Source organism: Eumetopias jubatus, unplaced genomic scaffold (assembly GCF_037043125.1).
Source record: "Eumetopias jubatus isolate StellerSeaLion01/CBP00866 unplaced genomic scaffold, mEumJub1_p1.0 scaffold_5, whole genome shotgun sequence".
Classification (NCBI taxonomy): domain Eukaryota; kingdom Metazoa; phylum Chordata; class Mammalia; order Carnivora; family Otariidae; genus Eumetopias; species Eumetopias jubatus.
The window spans coordinates 80,355,169-80,379,764 of NW_028274811.1; the positions used below are offsets into that span (position 1 = coordinate 80,355,169).

Sequence of the window (24,596 nt, forward strand, 5' to 3'; positions counted from 1 at the left end):
CTTCTCTAAACTTCCTTTAAACAAATATACTTTCTTTGCTCTGTGCATTCATAACTTGTTTTCCTTTCTTATTGACTGGTCCTTCTTATTTGAGACTTTGTATTATCTCTTGAACCTTAATTTTATCCTTTCTCATATACTCAAACTCAAAAGATCCTGTGAGCTCTACTTTCAAAAGGTACCTGAATCCTACCAGTTCTTGTTACCACTCTAAACTACTATCATTCTCTCATGAATTAATGGTACGGCCTTCCAAACAACAACAACAACAACAACAACAACAACAACAAAGGCCTGTTTTTGCTTTTGCCCCACACAGCAGATTCGGTAAGTAATAGCCAGAGTAGGTTTGCCTTGGAGGAGCCTAGGTGTGATCTGCCAGAACAGGAGATATTGCAGATGAGAGCTGGTGAACCCAGCAGTCAGAGGGACCTCAGCGTCATCAAGGACCAACTATATGTGTCCAGCATCGACCAGGTTGCTGGACATCTGCGGAGCCTCCTGGAGGGAGAGTGTCACACCTTGGAGAGGATGATCCCCACCCTGCAGCGCTGCCTGGAAGAGGAGTATACAGGGGCACCCCGGCCCTCCGAGGCAACCCTAGAGCCCACCCTGGCAGAGCTGAAGGAACAGAAGGCGGCCATGCGACGGGAGCTGCAGGCCCCTCTGAGGCCATCCTGTGTCTCCTCCAGCCACAGGCAGCAGCCCATGGGCTCCTCCAGCCAGGGTCCCGGAGGAGGCTGGCCTTGCCCCCGTGGGGCTGCAGGAGGCTGGGCGGGGCCCCGCCGCGGCTGCCTGCCTGCCCCTCCACCGGAGCACTGCCCCGGAGACCTGACTGCCACCTGCTGCGGGCGACGGAGGCTTCAGTGCAGCACGGGGAAAAGGCCTGCGTCTACTCCAGTGTCCAGCGCGGCACCCCACGTCCCCACCTGAAGGGCTGGTCGGGAAGTAGGCTTCGGCTTCTGCTTCTGTTGGAACTCACCCCGTCTGCCGCTGCCACCTCTCAGCTGCTCTGGCCCAGCCTGCTTCAGATCTAGTCTTGGTTAGGCCCTTGCCAGGACGCAAGGCTGTCCATCTGTCTGGTCCTTCTTGCCCCACCCCCTTGCCAAGCCCCTGGTGTCTCATTCTGACCATCAGGGCCTTTAGTCTTTCTTCTTCCAGTCCTCCACAAAGGCCTGGCGGGCAGAGGTCTCATCCCAGCACCGACTCTTGTCCCCCTGGGGGACTCAAACAAAGCACAGTGGCAGCTCAGAGACAGGAATAGAAATTTCATTTCAAATTTCAAATTTCAAAACATAAATCATATTACTTTGCCAATTTAAACTTCTACTGGCTTCCAATATTATTCAAAGTAAAATTCCACATAATGAAGTCTATATAATGTTCATTAAGGCTCTACTTCATCTGGCTCCTTATTCTTTCTCTGACATCACTTCCTTCTACTTTCTTTCTCCATTTGTAATATTTTTCATCCGTACTGACCCCATGTTGTTTTCCAATCCAAGCACACTCATAACTCAAGAACCTTGCATTTGCTATTTCTTTTTCTTGGAAAGCTCTATTCCTAGATATTCATATGACTAATCTTCTCACTTTAGATCTTTGCTCAAAATCACCCTAAAAGTGAAGCATTTCCTAACCACGCCATATAAAATAGCAATGCTCTCCCTCCTCCAGACCTTATTTGATTTTTCTCAGTTGTACTTATCTTCAACTTATTATACTATTGGTGGCAGCTAGATATTTTGTCTTGACTTTTCTCCTAAGATTCCTGAAAAACATTTCTACTTAATTGTTGTAAGGACACCTTGAATGGACATGTTCAAAACTTTAGCACATTTTATGCCCCCCGAAATACGCATTTGTAACCTGAACAAAACCTTTGGCATCATGCTTCTATGTAGTTATTCATATTCCTTTTCCACTTGTAACACTCTTTTTCATTTGCTAATTCCTACCCATGCTGTAAGATCAGATTTCATTTCTTGCAGTTTTTGTATTAGCATGATTTCCACCCTTAGAATGGTTAATTGTTCCTCCTCTCTCTTTCTATAAAACCTTGAGCTTATCTTTAACCACTGTATGTATTGAATTATAACAATTTGATTTCTTTAATTATCTCTGTCCCCTAATAAATTATAATCTCCTTAAGGATAGGGATTGTGCTCTACATATCTTTCTGTTCCTAGCACCTTAATATTGTCAGCAGAGAAGGCACTCAAGGAGTGTTTGTTAAACTGATTAGAATTTTAAGGCAACGACTAGCCCAAAAGGGCAGAAGAGAAGGGAAACAGGAGGAAAGGAACTTTGTGCCCCAACCTGATTCATTACCAAGATTAATCTTTATGCAACTGCAAAAACTTGAAGTCTTGGGGACTGGAAGTAGGGCATAGGGGTAGAAAAGGATTGGCATGCGACAGATGCCCTTGAAGAGAGGGAAGATAATAGAGGTAAAACAACAGAACCTCCTTCTCTTAAGTTTCACAGCACCATATCAGGTGGCTGGCCCAGCTTTAGTTGTCCTGTTGGCTGGTGGCAGAAAGATAAATTACACAACAATGAATTTTTACATCCAGAAGTATCTTGCAAACAGAAGGAAAATAGAGAACAATGTTATGTTTCAGAGAAATGCCATGAATGAACAATATAATAACAAACTTTTAGTATATTTTAAATTTTAGATAATTGGATAATTGATTTCCTTTGATGCATGGCTGTTTTCTTATCCTTTTCTGCCCAATGGCAAATAAATAGATGCTGAATTGAGGCTTAGAGTAGATAATTCAGTGGTTGATGTTTCCATTCCTAGTAATTAAAGAGTTAGAATAGAAAAATACTTCTGACTCCAAATATTTGCTTTTTTGTTTAATCTCTTGCTTCTTCAGAAAGAAATGTTTCCAAAGACATGTATTCAAGTGCTGGCTTCCTTCCTTACTAATTAATCACTTAACTTACTGGATTCAGTTTCCTGATTTTTTGAAATGAGTGTAATAATATTTGTACTACCTAGCTCCCAGTGTTGTTGTTGTGAGGCTCCAATGAAAACTATAAAGTGCTACGTGGAGGTATTATTTTTAAAGTCACCATAAAAACAGGAGACTATCTAATTGGTATATATTGTCTTCTCACTTAAAATTATATTATTTGATGTTTGGTATATTAAAATGACAACATTTACTTTAAACTATTGTTTTGTTATTATTACTTCCAGAACAAGCAATATGATTGATAAATTAATTATGAATATATTGAAGCCTTTCTCTGAGACAGTGTCTGTCCACACTCAAAAACTCAGGGTCCACACTCAGAAGACCACACTGAACATTTTCTTTTGTTTCTGCTGGTGGCTTATGCTTCCTGAATGGATTCTAAGAAGGAATTCTGTTATATTGATTTACTCTTGTAGCAGGTTTGTTGTATAGCCAGCTTGGAATATAGACATGATTGTAGGAGTTCATAATATTTGTTAGAGGAAGCAGATCTATCTTTATAATAAGCACTTGGCAGAACATTTTTTTTCAGGAGAAAATATTCCAAGTTTTTACTGGATATTAAGTGAATTATCATTCATTTACTCATTCAACAAATATATACTGAGTAGCTATTAAGTGCCCATGTTTTAGGCATTTGGAAATATCTATGAGTAAAATAGAGTTTCCAGCTTCTTGTTTCAGTAGGGGGAGACAAACATTAAACAATAAATATAATAAATGAGTATATTATGTAGTATGCTAGAATGTGAAAATTAATATGGGGGAAAAAAGGAAAGCACGATGACAGAGATCCAGAGGCTGAACTTACACACTCATTCAGCCAAATAGTGAGTATTTAAGTACAACTGCAAAGAAGGTAATCTCTAATTCATAGTGTACTAGCAATACTTAGAGAAATCCAAAATCTAGTTTGAAAACATCAGCAAAGGTGGTGATGATATGGGGAAATGAGGCTAGCTAACAGATTGCTAGTGGGTGTGTGAATTATTCCAACTTGTAAGTAACATAATCTGACATTATTTATTAAATTTATAATGAACAACTATTTCACCAACTTCTGTGAATCCATCCTACAAAAGGGAAAATATTTGTATATAAGGAATTTATTCCAGCATTTTCTGTTGTTGCAAAAGAAGGAAAAGGAGGTGATTAGGTAGGAGCCAATGCACAACTAAAGCAGAAGATGAGCACCCATCTGAATATTACCAAACATTTAATGATAACTGAATCCATGAAATTTCATGGATAATGCCAGAGAAAATAGAATTAAAGAACAAGTAGGATTTTAAAGCAGTATAATTTATATCATTTAAGAGATTAAAGAAGCTAATGCAACCAGGAAACAATGACAGGCTTAAAAAAATTAGCTGATTAGAGATCATCAAAATAAAAAGCTCAGTAAATGGGCTGAACAGTAGCATAATCAGAGATGAAGATTCAGTTAATGATTAAGAAGATGGAACAAATGAGTTTACTTAGAATTCAGCACAAAAGACAAAAAGATGAACAGTATGAAAGAGATAATTCATTTAGGTTCAAAAATTGCTATATTCATTTAAACGATCTCCAGGAGTTTCCAGTTATTGCGGAGTGAGTCACCACGAGCAGCAAAGGCTCCAGAGACACCCTGTACAAGACCAGGGTTTAGGGCGGGGTGGTGGGGTGGTGGAGTGGGGTGTGGGGGGGTCGGTGGAGGGAGGGGGAGGGTCCTGATTGGTAACCAGGAAGTTTTTGGAGATGGTGGAGCTGCAGATCATCTTGAAGAACTCTGACCCTCAGAAGGACAAACCCTTCTTAGGCACCATCAGGCTTAAGTCCACTCCCTGCCCCAAATTCTTTGTATGTGTTTTGGGGGATCAGCAGCACTGTGATGAGGCCAAGGTTATGGATATTCTCCACATGGACATTGAGGCACTGAAGAACCTCAACAAGAATAAAAAGTTAGTCAAGAAGCTGGCCAAGAAGTATGATGCCTTTTTGGCCTCAGAATCTCTGATCAAGCAGATCCCACAAATCCTGGGCCCACACCTGAATGAAGATGGCAAATTCCCTTTCTTGCTGACCCACAATGAGAACATGGTGGCCAAAATGGATAAAGTGAAGTCCACGATAGATTCCAGATAAAGAAGCTGCTGTGTCTGGCAGTGGCTGTTGGCCATGTCAAGATGACAGATGATGAGCTTGTGTACAACATCCACTTAGATGTCAGTTTTTTGGAGTCATTGCAAAAGAAGAATTGGCAGAACGTCCGGGCTTTGTACATCAAGAGGATCATGGGCAAGCCCCAGTGCCTGTATTAAGGTGCAGCTTAATAAACTCTAGTGCTACCATTAAAAATGATAATAATAAATAATAAATAATTAAAAGATTTCCAGGAGGAGAAAAGATTCTGTGACAGTACCTGTACCTGTATACCTGTATATTCTCAAACATTGGTTATTTTTAATATAAACATTTTTTATTTTTTGCAAATCCAATAGGTGAAAACTTATGAATGGCATTGAGGTTGAACATCATTTTCTATATGGAGTAGATATGTGTGTGTGTGTGTATTATTTTCCCTCATCTATTACCTATTCGTGATCTTTGCCTTTTTTTTCTATTAAATTATTGCTTTCTAAAATATATAAACCTTCTTTCTATGTGAGGGATAATAATCTTTTGCTTATCATATAAGGTACTAATACATAATCTTAGTTGTCATTTAAAAAATTAGTTATATTTCATCTTTGAGATTTTTTCCCATTTATTCAAACGTCAATATTTTCTTTTATGTTTTCTGAATCTTATGAGTATCTTAAAAAGTTTTCCCTTTTGCTTAGCTCCCCCAACCTAACCTGTATTTTATTTAACTCCTTTATAGTTTAGTTTTTCAGTTTTAGATCTTAAATCAATTTGAAATGTATGTTTAATTACCATATGAATTAGGTAGTTCTCATATTAAGTCTGTGTGTATGAGTTTAAAAATTTGAGCTATTATGTTCCATTCATCTCCTTACTTATTTTCCTCCTAGTACCATACTGTTTCAGTTACCAAATCTTTATATTTATAACTGGTAGAGAAAGTGATTGCATATTATTCCTTTTTTCCAAACTTATCTTTGCTATTTTTCTATATTTACTCTCTAGAAAAACTTAAGAATCTATTTGTTAGGTTTCTGTATAAATTATGACTTTTTGTTTTAAAATAAAACAAATATGTAAAACCACAAAAAATATATGTAGCTTCATGAATTAATATAATGTGAACACCTTTGTAGCCACTACATGAATAGGAAATAGAATTTTGTCTGCCATCCTAGAATCCATCCATGTGCACTATCTGAATCCCAATTGCCCCAATAAAAACCACTACCTTGATTTTTATACTTATCACTCCCTTGAGTTTCTTTATTAGTTTATCACCTGTGCACACCAGGGTGCTAAACTAATAAACTCAAGGGAGTAATAAGTATAAAAAGGAAGACAGTATAGATGTTTAATTATTTCTTGTAATTTACCAGTTTCCAAGATACAGAACTGATTTCCAATCATCTTGCAGAGACCCATCGGCTTTTTTCCCTATCATTATGAGCTCATAGATTTAAATGTGTTGTGATATGTTTCAGTCTCTTGGCATTATTATTTTTCTGAAGCATAAATTGTCTCATTTTTGCCCAGTGGGAACCTCTTCCATTTGGCCTGTGAGCGTTTTGACAGCATTCTGGTAATTTTTGATTCCTTCCTTTCTCTACTCTCTGTATAGTTTGACAGAAATTTCTGGCCTTATCTTGTGTATTTCCCATCTCAGTCCTAGAATCAGCCTTTTTCCAAGAAATCAAACTCCGGATTATTCAGTGGAAAGTTGGATTTCGAATTTAAAATCTGGATATCAGGGATGCCTATTTATGTTGGTCTAGTCATTGTTTCTAAGCATTTTAATAAAATTAAGTTTGTAGGAAGAGGCAAGAAGCACATAGAAATACTATATCTTTAAATATATACATATCCAAAAATAATATATGAGTTTATATTGATATTTTCCAATAAATTTAAGTACTATGGGTTTTTATGTAACCTCTTCTCAGGGACATAGGAGATGATCAGATTAAAATTATGCCATAATTTCTTATTTCCTTTATCCTGAATTATACATACAGCAGCCTAAAATGACATTACTAATACAGCCATTATCAATATGAGTATGGAACACAGTTATAAGTAATTTTTGTATATGCTATTCACATTCCTTGCTCATTTCATTTTTTAGTGGTTGAACTATAAGGTCAGTATATAACAGTTACATTCTATATCCTTTTCCTTTTAATTTAATTCATTTAGTTTTAGTTCTAAATGTAATTATAAATGTAATGCTCAGTCATCAGTGCTTATGTTGATATTTCTGTAGTCATTTTGGTTGCCAGAATTCTTTCCATATTAGATTTCTTAGGAAGTGCTTATGAGAGCATTCCTGAATTCTTGAACGTTGGTAATAGTTTGTCTTATGCCCTTTATATTTGAAAATCAGTTTTGCTGGATATGAAGTCCTTGAGACACATATTCTGTCATTGAGATTCTCAAATATATTATTCCATTTTTTTTCTGGCATAAGACATTGCTGTCAAAGTCCGATGATAATCTAATTTTATTTTTCTTATAAATGCTTTTAAAAAATGCCCAAAGATATTTTTTCCCTTTAAAGTTCAGTAATTTTTTAGAGTATACTTTAATGATAGTAGTTCTGAGTCTGTAAGGTACATGGGTGTTCTTTTAATATGCCGTTTCAAATCTTGAACTCAGGAAAGTTTTCTTGTTTATTAGTTTTTAGTATTTGTTCTATCCCCTTGCTTTGGTTTTTTTTATTTCAGGGACTCCTATGATCTATATCCAAGACAATATCTTCAGTATTTTATCTCTTCAATATTTGTCATGTCCTTCCTTCTAAGCCATTTTTTGTCATTTCTTTTTCAAAAACTTCCACGGTGTAATTTACATAAAGTAAAATTCACCCATTTTGGTGTACTCTCCTTTGGATTTGAGGAAATTCACTAAATGAAAATGGTGTAAATGTGGTTTAAATGTCATCACAACCAAGATATAGAAACAGCTCCAGCACTCCCATCCCCCAGATTTCTCTGTACTCCTTTGTGGTTAAGAATTTCCCCCACACCAATCCCTGGAACCACTGATATATTTTCTGTTTCTGTAGTTTTGCATTTACAAGAATGCCGTATAAACGGAATCATATAGTATGTAGCTTTTTGAGTCTGAGTTATTTCATTTAGTGAAATACATTTAAGATGCATACATGTTGTTGCATTTATCATAGTTTGTTCTTTTATTGCTGATTACTGAGTAATATTGTAGCACGTGAACGTACCACTGTTTGATTCTTCATTCCTCAGTTGAGAGACATTTGGGTTGTTTCTAGTTTTAGGTAATTATGAATAAACCTATAATATTTTTGTATGAGGTTTTGTGTAAACTAAGTTTTTTTTCACTTGAGTAAATACATAAGTGTAGGATTTCTGGTTGATATGTTCAGTATGTGTTGAGAAAGGCTTCTGCATCTAGAAAGAATGAAGCTGGTGTGAGGAGAAAGGAAGAGCTGAGTGATCTAATGGTATTAATTTCTTGGTCTCAATTTTTCCTAAGATCCAGATGCTTCTTTGTTTTCCCCATAACTTGGTTGTTCAGTTATTCTTTAGATTTCATAAAATAAACTAATGTCCTTTGGATAATTCATTTTTGTCCCGTTAGGCAGTTCTAAATATATTTCTGATGTGTGCAACAATGTAAAACTTGTTTTATAGCAACTTTTATTGAGCATTTAGAGGGAACTAGCCACTGTGCTCAATCCTTAACATGCATTTTATAATTTGTGCACTGAGATTATCCAGCCCATTGTACATTGGTTGCAATGACAATTTAACTCACTGTTGTGAAGAAGAGAGAGAAGGAAAAATGAAAATAACCTCATGTGGAACTGATGTGTTTACTAAAGGGTTTGTAACAGGCTGTCAGGCTGTGCCAATGTATTTATTGTTTTGGAGAAATGCCCTTTTGATTACAAAAGACTATTGTTTAGTACAGGCACTTTAATGTTGACAAGTCTACCTTGCACAAAAGAACAAGCCACATTGCTATGAATTCACACATAAATATGTAGATTACTTCTTTGTTGTATATATTAATAAATAAAATATTCATGAACTAAAGTCTTAAAATGAGAAATTTAACATCATGATGGTTAAAACACTTTGCTATTTCCATTAGTTCTAACAAAATCCAACTTTCTGGTTCACTTTGGAACAGATTTTTAAAATATAAATGATAGAATATACCCCTCAATTTGGCCATGACCTTTATTGAATAATAAGATATTTTGATTTTCCTTCTGTTTTGGGATGAATGTTGTCTTTTCTTGACTTATTTTAAAAGGACACATATGATAGGTGCTATTTGAGCAGTCCAGCTGCTATGTGCTTCTGGAGTCGAGAAGAGGGAGAGGTCAGTTTCTGGGTTGGAATCTCAGGGAAGGCTTTGTGGAGAAGGTGATAGTGGAATGGGGCCTTGTAAGTTATTTGTGTTTGGAGACCACTGGTGCCAAAAGGAATACCTTTATTTAATCTGTATGTAATATATTAAACTGGTGTTCTGGTAAAAGATTCACCTAAAAAAAGTAATTAAATTTCTTTTTCAGAGTATTTTGAACATACCGTTAAAATCATTAAATCCATATGCCTGGATTCTTGACTAATTATTAAAAGAAAATCATGCCCTCTTTGATCCTATTTCCTAGAATAAAATTATTCTCTTATCTAATTCATGGTGGAATTTTTTATTTAGCCATAATTCTATATTGCATCATTGTAATTGATTGACATGAATTCCAGCAAGAGTTATTTTTAAAGTTTCATGATCTCCTGGAAAAATAATAGGTCATTAAAAATGAACATTATTTTTTCAGTAGAGAGCAAAAGAATCAATGTGGTCATTCAGGAAAATATACTTTTGGACTTAAAAATGACTCAAATGGATTTTTAGAGTAATAAAACAATCCAGAATGCAATAAAAGTACACTTCAAAACAGGAAAAACCATGATGACATTTAGAAGCAATAGAAAAAATAATATATAACCTATCTGTAATTGATTACAATAGGACCTCTGACATTTCTGTGTACTAAGGGGCTTGTTCATGGAGCCATTGCTAATAAGCAGGGAAGTGTTGCTGATTATTTATGAAACATTTAAGAAATAATGGTTCATATTCAGCATAAATTCTGAATTAATGTCTTGAATAATTGTATGCTATATAGCATTATCAGCTTGATATGCTGATATACAGGGATCACTATAGACACTTGTAAACAGAAGTTTTCTTAATATTTACAAGATTTTGAAAGATTTGATTGCTTAACCAGAAACCGCATACATTTGCTATAATGTTTGTGTGTCCTATAATAAATGTGGTGTTTTATATATGGTACTGTGTTAAGCATCAGACAAATGAATTGAATCCACTATGCAAATTTTATTTAGTAATACAATAGACTACATGCTTTAAAATGCTTGTGTAGTCATTGATTCCTTTAGTCTTTAGATAACATCAGTAGGGCATGTTGTGGTCCCAGACTCTGGGCAGGTGAACCTCTTTTACTTTATTTAACCTGCAATATAGATTCCAATTTTTATTTTTATTATTTTTATTTTTTTCAAAGATTATTTATTTGAGAGAGAGAGAGAGACTGGGGTGAGGGGCAGAGGGAGAAGCAGGGAGCTTCTGCTGAGCAGCTTCCCTGCTCAGCAGGGAGCCCGACTCGGGACTCGATCAATCCCAGGACCCTGGAATCATGACCTGAGCCGAAGGCAGATGCTTAACAGACTGAGCCACCCAGGTGCCCAACTTCCAATTTTCATATATGCCCTGCCAATAAAAAGTTTGGGAAGTTCTGAAAATAACATTTATTGATCAATAATTATGTGGAAGATATTGGCCTCAGAACTAAAAGTGATTTAAAAACAACAAAATATCTTATGCTTTTAGAAGTATTTAAAATCTAATGTAAGAGGACTATATAATGAATAAAAAAATAGATTGGTTATTTCTTTTTAAATGAACTTAACATGTATTCCAAGTCCCCATTTCTACTATAATGGAAATCAACCTTGCCAAATCAAGGTAACTTCAAGTCGAAAGCTGTATCTTCCGGATAAACTCAGGCAACTTCAAGTCTCCTTTCCTGCTCCTCTTCCCCAGGAGGATCTAGGTTCTAAGGTACTTCCATATTTTTGTGACATTGGAGGGAGATAATAGGTCTGGGGTTCCTATCTGCTGTGTTCAGTGTTGGAATACTTTGCCATCTTTTTGTCAGTGTCAGCAGAGTGCAGTGAGCATTCTGGGAAGTTCATTCTGTGCTGTAAGCCTCCCCACCCTCACACTATTTCTCATCCCCTTAACCTTCAGGGACACCATATCTTAACTTTCATTTATTTTTCTCCCTGACTTGGGCAAGAGAGTCTTTTCCGATTCTCTCCACATCCTACAGGATTCAAGGAAGGATGGTAGAGTGGGCACGAATCTCAAGATACTTTTCTGTCTATGCCTGTCCTGTTGTAATCTATACTCAAAAGTGATGGCTCCATGTCGGCAAACATCACACTACTAGGCTGCCTAACTCCAAAATCCAGACAATAAATGGACATTTTTTCTGCCTTCATATTCTCATGAAAGTTTGGGTGGTTTCTGTAGACTCTGCTTCTCTGGGTTTCAAGCCATCAGTGGGAAAAGAAAGAGTCTGGTACAACAGTTGAGCAGTTGTGCATAGCTTCCCTCCCCCAGTCCTCTACAAGCTTTCTCTCCCATATCACCCATGAACACACAAAGGTTCTGGACAACTAGACTTACATAAGCATATTCCTCCCCCTCCCTAATGTGGTTTATAATCTAAACTGGTATTCTTCAAATTTCTTTTTGATAGAAACCCTTTGTGAGATATACATTTTCATATCAACCCCAGAAATCACACACTTACCTTAGTCTTACTAATTGCAGTGTACTCTGTTCTAATTCATTAGGGAAGAAACAAACAAAACAATGCTAGTCTAGACCCAGGAAATTGTTTTTGTGACTTACCTGTGGGCTTTGAACACCAGTTTGAAAAGCAATGCTATAAACCTTTGCCCTGAGATCCTTCTTAACTCCTGATGAACAAAACCAGATTTTTAGAATTCTAGTAGGCATCCTCCCCTTTCAAGTGGCTGGGTCTTGCAAATAGAAAGAGCTTTGACCTTCAGACCAGTATCAATGCTATATGCTTTAAAAATCCATTTGAATTATTTGTTTTGGTCTGTACCCCATTCTCCACCTTTGACAAGGAATATCTCTGGGTATATGGGCAGACAATAGTAAGAAAAATGTGGGAAAGCATCTACAGATTTTATCCTGTTACATATAAATCAAACAGAGAACCATAAAATTTTAAATTTCCAAAGACCCTCAGGTTAATTTTCCCAGCCAGGCAGTTCACAAAGGACACTGCTATTCTGGGGGATTATCTGACTTGTCCAAGGACACAGAGCTTGTTAGAGGCACAACTTGAACGCTTGGCTGTTGACTGTCATGTCATCATTTTTTCCACCTAACACTATTTGGCAATTAGAAAATTGGTCAATTGAAAAGTAGTATAAAGTACTAACATGGAGTGGAAGCTGATTTGCATCATGTACTTACTTGTTAGGGCTTTTTTCTCTTCCTGACCTTAATGGGCCTGAGGTTGTAGTGTTCATTGTTTCTGATCCAGTTCCTAATTTTATATATTCGCTCTCTCTTTCTCTCTTTTCCATCATACTTAGGGTGCTGAGGGAAGAGTGAATACTGCATTTATTTTTGTGGGGTCACGATTAAGCCTTGGTGTTAGAGAGCCTGACAACTCATGTACCGTAAGACAAACGTTTGGGGATTAAATTGGTCGTCACTTTGTTCTTTGGCTGATTTACTTGGTAATATAGAACCATCTTCCATTTCAACTCTTCTTAGAGAAAACATATTTCATACACTGACATACAGATATCTGGACAGTTTTGATGATCTACATCAGGGATCAGCAAAAAGAGGTTTATTTAAAAAAATATGTATCTAAAAAGAAACATGTCAACAATTCTTTTAGAAAGTGCTTTATCAATGTGTCAAAGATCTTTGAAATACACACCAGTATTTATCTCAGAGTTATGTCTAATCACAAAATACTATGTTGGATACAACTTAAATATCAGCAGTAGTAAGATGATTAAGTGGATTATGGTACTTGTGCAAAATAAATTATTATATAACCCTGAAATATGATATTTGATGAACAGTGCCCATGACTGTGGGAAATGTTTTGTGTTTTTAGTTTTATTTATTTATTTTTTTAAAGATTTTATTTATTTATTTGAGAGAGAGAATGAGATAGAGAGAGAGCATGAGAGGGGAGAGGGTCAGAGGGAGAAGCAGACTCCCTGCTGAGCAGGGAGCCCGATGTGGAACTCGATCCCGGACTCCAGGATCATGACCTGAGCCAAAGGCAGTCACCCAATTGTGTCCTCAGTATGGGATTAACTATGTAAAAACAATTGTATAGAAAAAGATTAGATGGAAATAGATTAAGATAAAATAATGTTTGTCTTTGGGAGATGGATTTACAGTGGTTGTACTTTCTCTTTTCCCTTCCAAATCTTAATTTTTTCTTCAATTATCATGCACTACACATACTTAGAAAAAAACAGTTTAATAGAGGTATTTTACAAATATATAGTATCAGTTTAAAATGTTGGAGGCAGGAAAAAAATCTCAAGTTTTGAGTTTTTACGGATTTTAGGTTGCATTTGATTATAATGTTCAGAAAAGCTTTGTGAGTTGAGGCTGTAGCGCAGTTTTTCTCATGGAGTATCCTGAGATGTAGCATCAGTGAATCACAGCCGCTATTAGTAATGCCCAGTATGAAGAAAGAATATGTTGAATGGAAAGAACATCAATCTTTAAACAACAGGTGGAGCTATTATTTAGCATTTTGAGTGGGTCAGGGTGTTTGTTTATCTCCTGCTGCTATTTATAATTCAGGACTGTTGTTATTTGATCCAGAATAGAGGAGCACGTTGAAAAGAGAAGAAGAAATGAAAAGCTCCTCCACCTCCTCTCTAAGGAAGCTTACCTGCAATCAATCCTGCCCGAATGAGCAGCCCCTACGAGTGGGTGTGCTCTCTTGAATTCACTGGCTGTACCCACAGTCCCTGCTGCAGTAGTTGAAGCAATCTTCCTTTGAAGATATTGATTTCCTATGGAATTGCCATTTGAAATGATGGATCTACAGTTGGGTTGGGACCTGGAGGAAAGATGGTTGTGTTTGTGTTGCAGGCATGAATCTTGACAGGCTTTGTCCTCCACACAAAGGACAAAAGGAAAGGAAAGAAATTATTAGAGTTGGGAGAAAGATTAAAGAAAATACTTTAATTGGCTTCCGGTTTTATAGGCCAATTTCTAATACTTAGGACAAGGTTATTTATGGGTCCATCATTTCACAGCAGTTGAATTTTTTTTATTATTTCTAAAATGAAAGTAGTAAGACTTATGGTTGTGTACTTTACAACAGAAATGCAGAAAGTTTTCTGTTTTGGCTAGAGTATTCATTGGTCATAATTTCTGTTTCTCAGAGGTGGTCTGAAGGCTGATCTTTGGTCACAGTGATAACAGTCCTTTTCCCATAGATTAGATTTCCTGGACCCCTGGAGCCTTCCATTAAGAAGGACTTGATCCTTGATTGTTTCCATCCTAAAATATTGGACTTTACTCCTTTCTTTCCACTCTCCCTTCTGTTACCTTCTTTTAAATAATATGAATTTCACGTAATATAGATCATATTTTTCTGTAATTATCTTTGCTTTTTTTTCTGCCATACTTTGAGGCAAGTTATTCTATCCTTTCTTTTTTTCCTCTTGTCATTTGTTTTTCCTGTATGCTCTACTTTTTACCTCAGAAACAACCAACCTCATTGGGTTGGGGTTCGTTAATCAGACTGATTATTTGCTTGACACACATTCTTTTCCTATTATTCTAAATAGGCCCAAAGATATTAATATACCATTTTGTTTTCTTCATTTTTAGAGAATAGTCAATGATGCAAAGTATGTACGTGAGATTCTTAGAGTGTGTGATATACAAAAACGTTAAGTTCCTACAGCAGTTAGTGAATACCTATCATCAATGAATGTAACATTCTTCATAAATAAATTTTATAACAACAAAAACTTGGCTTTATTGTCAGACTATATTTTTAAAACCATTTTCTATAGAAAATTTTCTGTAAAACTCATTTTTCTACCTACATCAATTATAATAAAGTTAGATCACTTGTAGGTGTTGGAACATCAGCAGTATATACTGTATAAATGGTACTTTTCAGAGTTTTTGGGTCATTGAGTCATTATGTCCTTAGGGTAAATGACCACTGTGATTCTTTGTTATTGCATTTAATATATATACTGATTTTTCTGAAATTGCATTATATATATATGTCTTTAAGCAGCTGACTTTTCTCACTGTCTTATATATGTGCTTTCCCTCTTCTCTCATTTTCTACTTTTAATCTACTATGTACTAGAAAAATCATATCTGTACTAAGCAGAATTCTGTCTGATGTAGGAATAAGTAGTAACTGGGTAATATTTAAAAACACAAATTTTGTAATATAAGAGTTGAGTTTTTGGTGCAGCTTTGACCTCTATTTTTTTGCTGCCTTGAGCTCTTTAGTAAAACACTTGATTTCCTGATTCTTATTAGGATTGCAGAGATTTGAAGTTGTTGGGTGAGTGTGATATTGAAATATGTGGCTATTTCTAAGCAATGCCCATAATAATAGGTAGATCAACTCTCAGAATGTTATGAGGATTAAATGTATCCTATATGTGAGCATTTCATACATGATAGTAACATGATAGTAACACACATAGTGTGTGTGTGTGTGTGTGTGTGAGTGAAAGAGTGAGAGAGAGAGAGAGATGGAGAGAGGTAGGAGTGGGAGGGAGAAACCAAACCCATCTTTCAGGAAAGAATTGACCATAAGGGGGTGGCTTAAAACTTCTTTGGTAAGCCATCTAGCATATTTCACTGATCTGAATCACAATTTTCAGCACTAATAATGTCAGGCAAACAGCAATGCCACTTTCATCTTTGTTTTGTTTAGGACACATTCCCTATATTTCTTTTATTTAAAGAATCTATTTAGTTTGGGGAATGGACTAGGATTTGTGTATGTAGATTAATGTAAGGTGAAATAGAGTATGAAAACATCCAATTGGAGCAGTGATTCATCTGATTTTAGTATGCAAATGAATTTCTTTCACCCCCCAAAAAAGAAAATTCACTTGGTAGATGCTTGCTAATGATCACCTGTCATCTTGGCAGTGACTTATTACTGAATAATTAAAATCACACTTCCAAACTAGAGAAACCCTATCGATTTGGGCATAAACATGTACTAGGATACAAGTACCATTTTAGATTTCAGTGAATGAAACCTTAATTAATTAGAAATCAATATGTTAGGAACTCTAATAGATTTCAATAGTCAAATAATTTCTACTCTATAATGGTAAAATAAAACAGCCTAATATTTTTTAAAGATTCTTCAATAACAGCAACAACAAAAATGTGTATTTTCTAGGAAACTCGCAGATAGCCAGGGTTCGTCCTCCCATTTCTGATAGGTTATTGTTAGTTGAGTTTTTATTGTAACAGTATTTTTAAGGGAGAAATTTTTACTCCTTCAGGACAGTGGGCCTATATGCATCCTTTAAATTTGTACAAATCAAATTCTGATTAGACATATTTATAAAAGTTGTTTGATATGGATTTCCTATATAAAGAGAAAGATTTTTATGTTAGTCTTCTTCGTGCATGTCCATTATTAATGGGAACAATATCATTTGAAAAACTATTTTATGTAGATTCTCACATTTATTTTAACAAAGTAAGTAAATTCTATTTGGTGTTCAGTGAAACAGGCTAAGTTATGTTGCTGGATGTGTAAATATGTGCCATTTCTCACTCATCTTTGTTTAGACAAACATTCATTTCTGACATTTATCTATCTTATTTACCAGTCACTTCTATTTATATTAGTAGGCAATGTTATTTCCTATTTAACTTTGGTATGATCACTATGCAAGTATAATTTTGGGCTCAGCCACCTGTTTACACATTCTGTCATATGGCAAAACAAAACCCTTTCTAGAGTAAGTATTTAAGAGGAGAGAGGCAATGGTGTGAGTGAGACATTTGGCAGTCCTAACCATAAAGCAGCCTTAAATTAGATTTTTTAAACTGTTAGCCTGCATTAATTCCTGAGGAGGCTTATTGGTAGGCAGTATAATTGAGATGCTGGTGACTATGAATGGAGAAGCAGGACCATTATGGATCTAAGCTTTTAGCTTATAAATATTGAAACTGTGTTAACATGTATTGATGTTTGGTCATGAACCCAGGGGCAGTGAAATACATAAAGAAGGCACTGAATACATAATAAATGAAAGAGCCACAACTCTGCTGTTGCATTGATGATGTACTTTTCACAAGCATTTTTTTTTTAACATGGAGAATATTCTTTCTTGTCAAATATTCGGAAAGGAGCTATGAAATCTTCTAGTGCATAGGTTTGCTAAATTTCAGCAGCTTACAGAAAAATCTCAGAGTAAGCTTCTCAGTGAGTGTGGTGTACTAGGGATTCTAGAGATCAGAGTTTAATCCTATTACCTGTGTTGTTTTCCACCTTAACACCAGGAATCCATTTGGACATTGATTTCAATGATCTATTATTAGGTGAATGTCATTTTACTGAGTGCTAAAACTGAATGAAGTCCCCCAGTCAAATGTTTTGTCTTGTATACAACAGTAAAGGATGCATGAAAAGAATAATTTACTTTGAGAATATGGAATTTGATGTGGTAGGCTCTGCTATAAAATAAGGAATTCTGTTTTCCTGAATTCGGGGTAATCTGAACGTATAAAGGAGATGGAATTCTGGGGAGCAAAAATAGTTAATATATTTTTGTTAATGAAAAACATTTATTTCTGATATCTTTTTTTTTTTTTTTTTTAAGGTGAGCTGAAAGAAAAGCTATTAGATCAAACCTTAGGTAGTGGAATGAGAGTTTTGATCCAGGATTTTTCTTCCTATCATTGAAAAGAGTTTCCTGAGTATGAGTTTCTAACAATATGGGTAATCAGAAATTTGGAAAAGAAAAGACTAGTCTTGTAGGATGTCAGGAAAGGGCATGAGCAAGCATTAGATTAAATGAATGCACACAAAAAAGACCCCTAATGGGATGAATACCCAGCTTGTCACAAAAACGCTTAATGATGGAGTAAAATAAATTTGTCAGTTTCTCATATGTTGAATATTCATCCTATAGTCTATGCAGCTGTATCTTAGAATGCCATTTCCTTTTTTTTTTTAACATAAAGCAGATTACTAGTTTATTCTTAGGAACTGCATTGTATACCTTGTATACTTAAATGAACTGTTGTAAGACAGGACTTTAAATGATATTTTGTTATTCTCAGTATTTTTTTCTTACTGTATGATCAGGTTTATGGAATATGGACTACATTTTTTTTTTGGAAATAGGCAAAATGTTATGTGAAATGGGCATATTCCTAGTTGGTACACAGGTATTCTGATTGATTTATTGAGTCTTAAATGAAACTAGTGCTGTATTGAATCATATATGCACATATATGTTAAGGTATGGATGTTATACCAGATTATTTATTAGTAGAGGACATGATCTCTATTATTTCTCTAGTATGTTTTATAGGTTAAGGCAAAGTCTATCATATCTTTTCAGACTCAATAACACATATGACTCAAATTTTACAAAATAGTAACTTGGAAGTAATATTTATAATATCTTTTTGGTCTTTATAATCTTTATTTCAAACTAATTTAAATGACCAATTTAAACATTTAAAATAATTAAATATATAGATTGATAGTATAGCTATATATAAAGTACCTGACTCCAGAAGTGAATTTAAGATGAAACTCATGAAGCTTAAGCCTTAGGGCCCCCCACTTGCACAGATCCTTTTCAATTGCAGCGTATCCTCCTCCCTGGTTATAGAGAGGAAGTGCAGATCATGCTGTAGGTAGTAGTCCTCCGACTGTGGGTGGTTCTGGGTCACCAGCATCTCCACGTCTACCCACCTCCTCCATGAAAACCTTATCCTGGTAGAACTCATTGTTCATCTAGACCCTACCATTGTTTATCCCGAGGATCTGAACAAATGGTATTCTCTCCCTGTCTGTATCAGAGGCCTCTGAAGGTCTTGATTTGTGGCCATTTGTGTCCTCTCCCAACAAGGACCAGCTCACAAGGGGCGAGGAGGACCTAGCTAGGTCCAGGGGTAAGTCTAGGGAGGATCTAGCCAAGTCCATGGGGTGGGGCATATATTACAGATCCAAGTGCTGAGATTCTTCAAGAGCTTGCCCACAGTGATCATAAAACACCATAAAACTGTGGTTTTATAGTGAACATCAAACAATAGAGTAAACATAAAACAACATAAAAATCATAAAACTCCCTCTATGCTGAAGCTTGAAAAAAAAAAAACCTTCTAAGCTATCAATAACACAAAACAAATTTCCATTAACCATGCTAGAGGAAAGACTAAATTATCATTTTTTTGAAAATGATATACAAATTGTTGATAGAATGAACCCAAAATGTAGGGGAAAAAGTATTACACAAGTATTATGGAAGTAGCAATTAATAATATTGTTAAAAGTGATGTTATTTTTTTGGATTTTGTTATGTTCATAGTATTTTTCAGCTTTTTAAAACTTTATAATTTATTACAAATTCTTTCCTCATTCTAAATATATACTCACTTTCACAGCTACTTTTGTATTCATAGTATTATATTATTTTCTAAAAAACAGTTCTCTAGGCTACACAAAACCTGGATCCCTTCTCTGCCTGGTACATAATAGCTATTTAAGATATGTTTATTTTATTCCCCTCTAGATCCATTAAATTTCCATTGACTGTATAAGTAATGATGACTTTATCTACTAATATTTGTTACATGCAAATGCATAGTGTCTATCAACTATGTTTCACTTACTTATTATGCCATTTTAGTGGGATGAATGATGGCCTTCAAAAAGATATGTCCACATTCTAATACCAGAAATTTGTGAATGCTATCTTATTTGTAAAATCAGTTCTTGTTGGCCAACAGACACATGAAAAAAATGCTCAACATCACTTGGCGTCAGGGAAATACAAATCAAAACCACAAAGAGTTACCTCCTCAAACCAGTCAGAAGGGCTAAAATTAACAAGTCAGGAAATGACAGATGTTGGCGAGGATGTAGAGAAAGGGGAACCCTCTTACTCTGTTGGTGGGAATGCAAGCAGGTGCAGCTACTCTGGAAAACAGTATGGAGATTCCTCAAAAAGTTGAAAACAGATCTACCTTATGACCCAGCAATTCACTACTGGGTATTTATCCCAAAGATACAAATGATCTGAAGGGGCATGTGCACCCCAATGTTTATAGCAGCAATGTCCACAATAGCCAAACTATGGAAAGAGCCCAGGTGTCCATTCACAGATGAATGGATAAAGAAGATGTGGTGTGTGTGTATATATATATATGTATATATACACACACACAATGGAATACTACTCAGCCATTAAAAAAATGAACTCTTGCCATTTACAATGATGTGGATAGAACAAGAGAGTACTCTGCTAACTGAAATACGTCAATCAGAAAAAAGACAATTATCATATGATCTCACTCATATGTGGAATTTAAGAAACAAAACAGAGGATCATAGGGGAAGAGAGGGAAAAGTAAAACAAGATGAAATCAGAGAGGGAGACAAACTGTAAGAGACTCTTAATCATAGGAAACAAACTGAGGGTTGCTGGAGGGGCTGGGGTGGGGGGATGGGGTAACTGGGTGATGGAGATTAAGGAGGGCACAGGATGTAATGAGCACTGGGTATTATATATGACTGATGAATCACTGAACTGTACATCTGAAACTAATAATATATGTTAATTAATTGAATTTGTATAAATAATAATAATAAAATGGGTTTTGCAACTGAAATTAAGTTGAGGATCTTGAGATGAGGAAGTCATCCTCCATTTTTCAGAAAGGCCCTAAACTTAGTGACAAGAAACAAATAGAGAGGACAGACAAAAGAGGAGGAGGCAATGTGACCATAGAGGTAGACCACAGAGGAGTGATGGGTACACAAGTCAAGGAATGCCAATAGCTACCTGAAGTTAGAAGAAGCAAAGAACATAATCTGTCCTAGAGCTTTCAGAAGGAGAGTGGCCCTGCTGACACTTTGGTTTTGAATTTCTAGTCCTCAGAATTGTGAGAGAATAAACTTCTGTTTTTTTAAGCCACCTGGTTTGTGATAATTTGTTACAGCAGCCACAGAAAACTAATACACCATTCATTTTATCACAAACATTTTCTGATGTTATCATCATGCACATTTTATTGTAGTAAATAAATGACCAGAAATTAGGTGAAGGAGGTGGTATTGGAGGTTGAGAGGGAGAAATAGAACAAATTTTGATGACAGAGCAAAATCAGGAATTTATAGTCATGAAACAGACAATTCTGCTTTTTCCTTCTCCTGCTGCATTCTTTCTGATATTATGGTTTATTTTTTTCTATCTGTATTGGGGAAATGATTAAAAAATAGACTTTATTAACACTTTGTGAATTAGAAAAGAGCCCAAGGATCACTGTGGTAGTTCAGGACCAGAGTCACAAGAGAAGTAAAGAAGAGGTAGTTACAAATTTTATGAAACTTCTCAATTGCACAAGGAGGCACACTGTGTTTTAGCCATATGAACAATCACCTAAAATACATCATTTTCACATATACAGGCTCAGAAATGTATCACTACACCAGGAGGTTGTGAATTTTCCAATTTGTCCTAGGTGTGACTTATTAATGGTACTGTTTCCCTGAGTATATAAAGATCTTGTTTTTATTCTTTTATAATGCATTTTAAAAAGTATTCACTTAAATAAACTGACTTCACTATGTTTTTGCTTCTTTAGTTGTACAAATGTTTTCATGTAAATATACATAAGATGTAAATACGCATAAGCTAATAAGTATACAAGTTTTTTCATTAAATAGGGACAGTGATCTAGACTTAAGAATTGATGTGACTGTTAGAAAAAATATATTAGTCATTTAAATGAATGTTAGGAAATATACTGAACTAATATATGTGGAAAGATTATTTCATTTTCATCCAAGAAAGTAATTTAACCATTTATATTTAATAATGGCTTCCTATTTTGATGTGTCTATATATCGAATTTTTATATATCATCTTTGGAAGGTATAGTCATTTTTCTTAAAAATTGATGAGGACCTCATGAATTGTATCCATTGAAAATCAGACTCATTGTTCTTTGTAAGAATAGAGATGAGAAGGAACGCTTTGTCTATCTTGTTTTGTATTAAAGGACATGTTTTCTTTTTTTAAAGATTTTATTTATTAATTTTACAGAGAGAGAGAGAGAGAGGGAAAGCACAAGCACGGGGAGCAGCAGAGGGAGAGGGAGAAGCAGGCTCTCTGCTGAGCAGGGAGCCTGGTGTAGGGCTCGATCCCAGGACCCTGGGACCATGACCCGAGCCAAAGGCAGACATTTAACCCACAGAGCCACCCAGGTGCCCCAAAGGACATTTTTCCTAAGAGGAACTTAATGTGTGGACCCTGGGACCATGACCCAAGCCAAAGGCAGACACTTAACCCACTGAGCCACCCAGGTGCCCCAAAGGACATTTTTTCCAAGAGGAGCTTAATGTATTTTATCAATATTGGCCCAGATTCTGCTGGTAGTCTGTCCATTAGAAAGACAGGTGGGAGGGGCGCCTGGGTGGCTCAGCTGTTAAGCGCCTGCCTTTGGCTCAGGTCATGATCCCAGGGTCCTAGGATCGAGCCCCACATCGGACTCCCTGCTCCACTGGAAGCCTGCTTCTCCCTCTCCCACTCCCCCTGCTTGTGTTCCCTCTCTCGCTGTGTCTCTCTCTGTCAAATAAATAAAATCTTAAAAAAAAAAAAAAGAAAGACATGGGTTCTCTTATTTTTTTATTTTTTATTTTTTGAAGTCTATTTTATCTGATAAAAGTTTGGCTATCTTTTTAAATTTTAATTATTATTATTATTATTATTATTATTATGGTTTTTATTTTAATTCCAGTTAGTTAACATACAGAGTACTATTAATTTCAGGTATACAGTGTAGTGATTCACCACTTCCATATAACACCCGTTGCTCATCAGGCTGGCTTAGTTGGTAGAGCCTGTGACTCTTGATCTCCGGGTTGTGAGTTCAGGCCCCACATTGGGCATAGAGCTTACTTAAAAAAAGGGGTTCTCTTCTTTTAGATAAATCTCCTATGTTGTCCCATCCCAATCTATCCTCTGAATCCAATTCTATTTATAAAAAATACAAATTGCTTCTCATTGTCCTCAGGGTAAATTTGAGTTGTTTAGCATTCATAAAAAAGCCCCTTTTATTTAAACGACTCCATCTCCTACTATTGCCTCCCCTCTTCATCCTCTATCATTTTATATTGCAATTATACTGTACTGTTAAGCCATGCTGTTCTATGTCTCTGTACATTTTTATGAGTATGTCGGGGTTCTAAGTGAGATGCAAACATAATGTAATTTGTCTGGAAAACTGGTGGGGTGGGCACTTTTCCTACATTGACAGAACTTTTAGAAGAGCTTATTCTGAGGCAAAAAGAAGGATGAATGTGTTGTAATAAGTGAACCTTGGCTGCAGAAGGGCAAAGCCAGCCTCCAGTTCAACATGTTGCCCATCACTTGTTTAGCTTCTTGTTGGGCACATGTTTGAATCCTATGGAGACCAAGTAGGGGAGAGATATAGAAAAATCATAAGAAATGTTAAAAGGTAGTAGGTGGGGGGATGGGTGAAATACAGGATAGGGATTAAAAAGAACACTTATGATGAAAAATAAAATGATAAAAAATGGTAAAAGGTAAAAAAAATCATAAATCACATTTTCCCTGAAATCTATGTAAAACATTTAGGCTGTAGCATCCTTGCTTTCTGAATCTGCTTTTTGAGTGGAACTCCTACTATGCTTTGCCATAGAACTCCCTAGAACTTGGATTATATGAAGATCCAGTGATGGCCCCCCGAGAGCTTGATTTCCTGTGATACGATACTCCCTTCCTCTGTTGATACCAAGGAGATGCTCCTGGGAACATACTTTATCATAGGTTTCTATAAGACACTTTCTGTGATCTCAGAAATGTCTGGTTGTTGTGGTGTTGGTGTTGGAATTTGTAGGAACTATACATTCTGCGTTAAGAGGTAGAGAAAAGTTAGAAACTTTTGGAAGTTTGGAAGTTCCTGACTTAATTATTTGGTGTCCTAGAGTCTTGCTAAGTAAATGAATCTTATCTGATATATTTATTTATGTTATTATATTAGTGTCTAGAAATGGCTAAAATATGTTCCCTCTACTGCTATTTAAATATTATCAAACTATGAAATTTA

General features: G+C 35.8%; 2 pseudogenes; both read left to right on the forward strand.

Annotated features, from left to right (window-relative positions):
* The first annotated feature begins 286 nt into the window (after nucleotides 1-286).
* Nucleotides 287-1,420, forward strand: LOC114208696 (coiled-coil domain-containing protein 24 pseudogene; annotated as a pseudogene).
* Nucleotides 1,421-4,422: 3,002 nt separating this feature from the next.
* On the forward strand, nucleotides 4,423-5,293 carry LOC114208610 (large ribosomal subunit protein uL1-like; annotated as a pseudogene).
* Nucleotides 5,294-24,596: the final 19,303 nt, after the last annotated feature.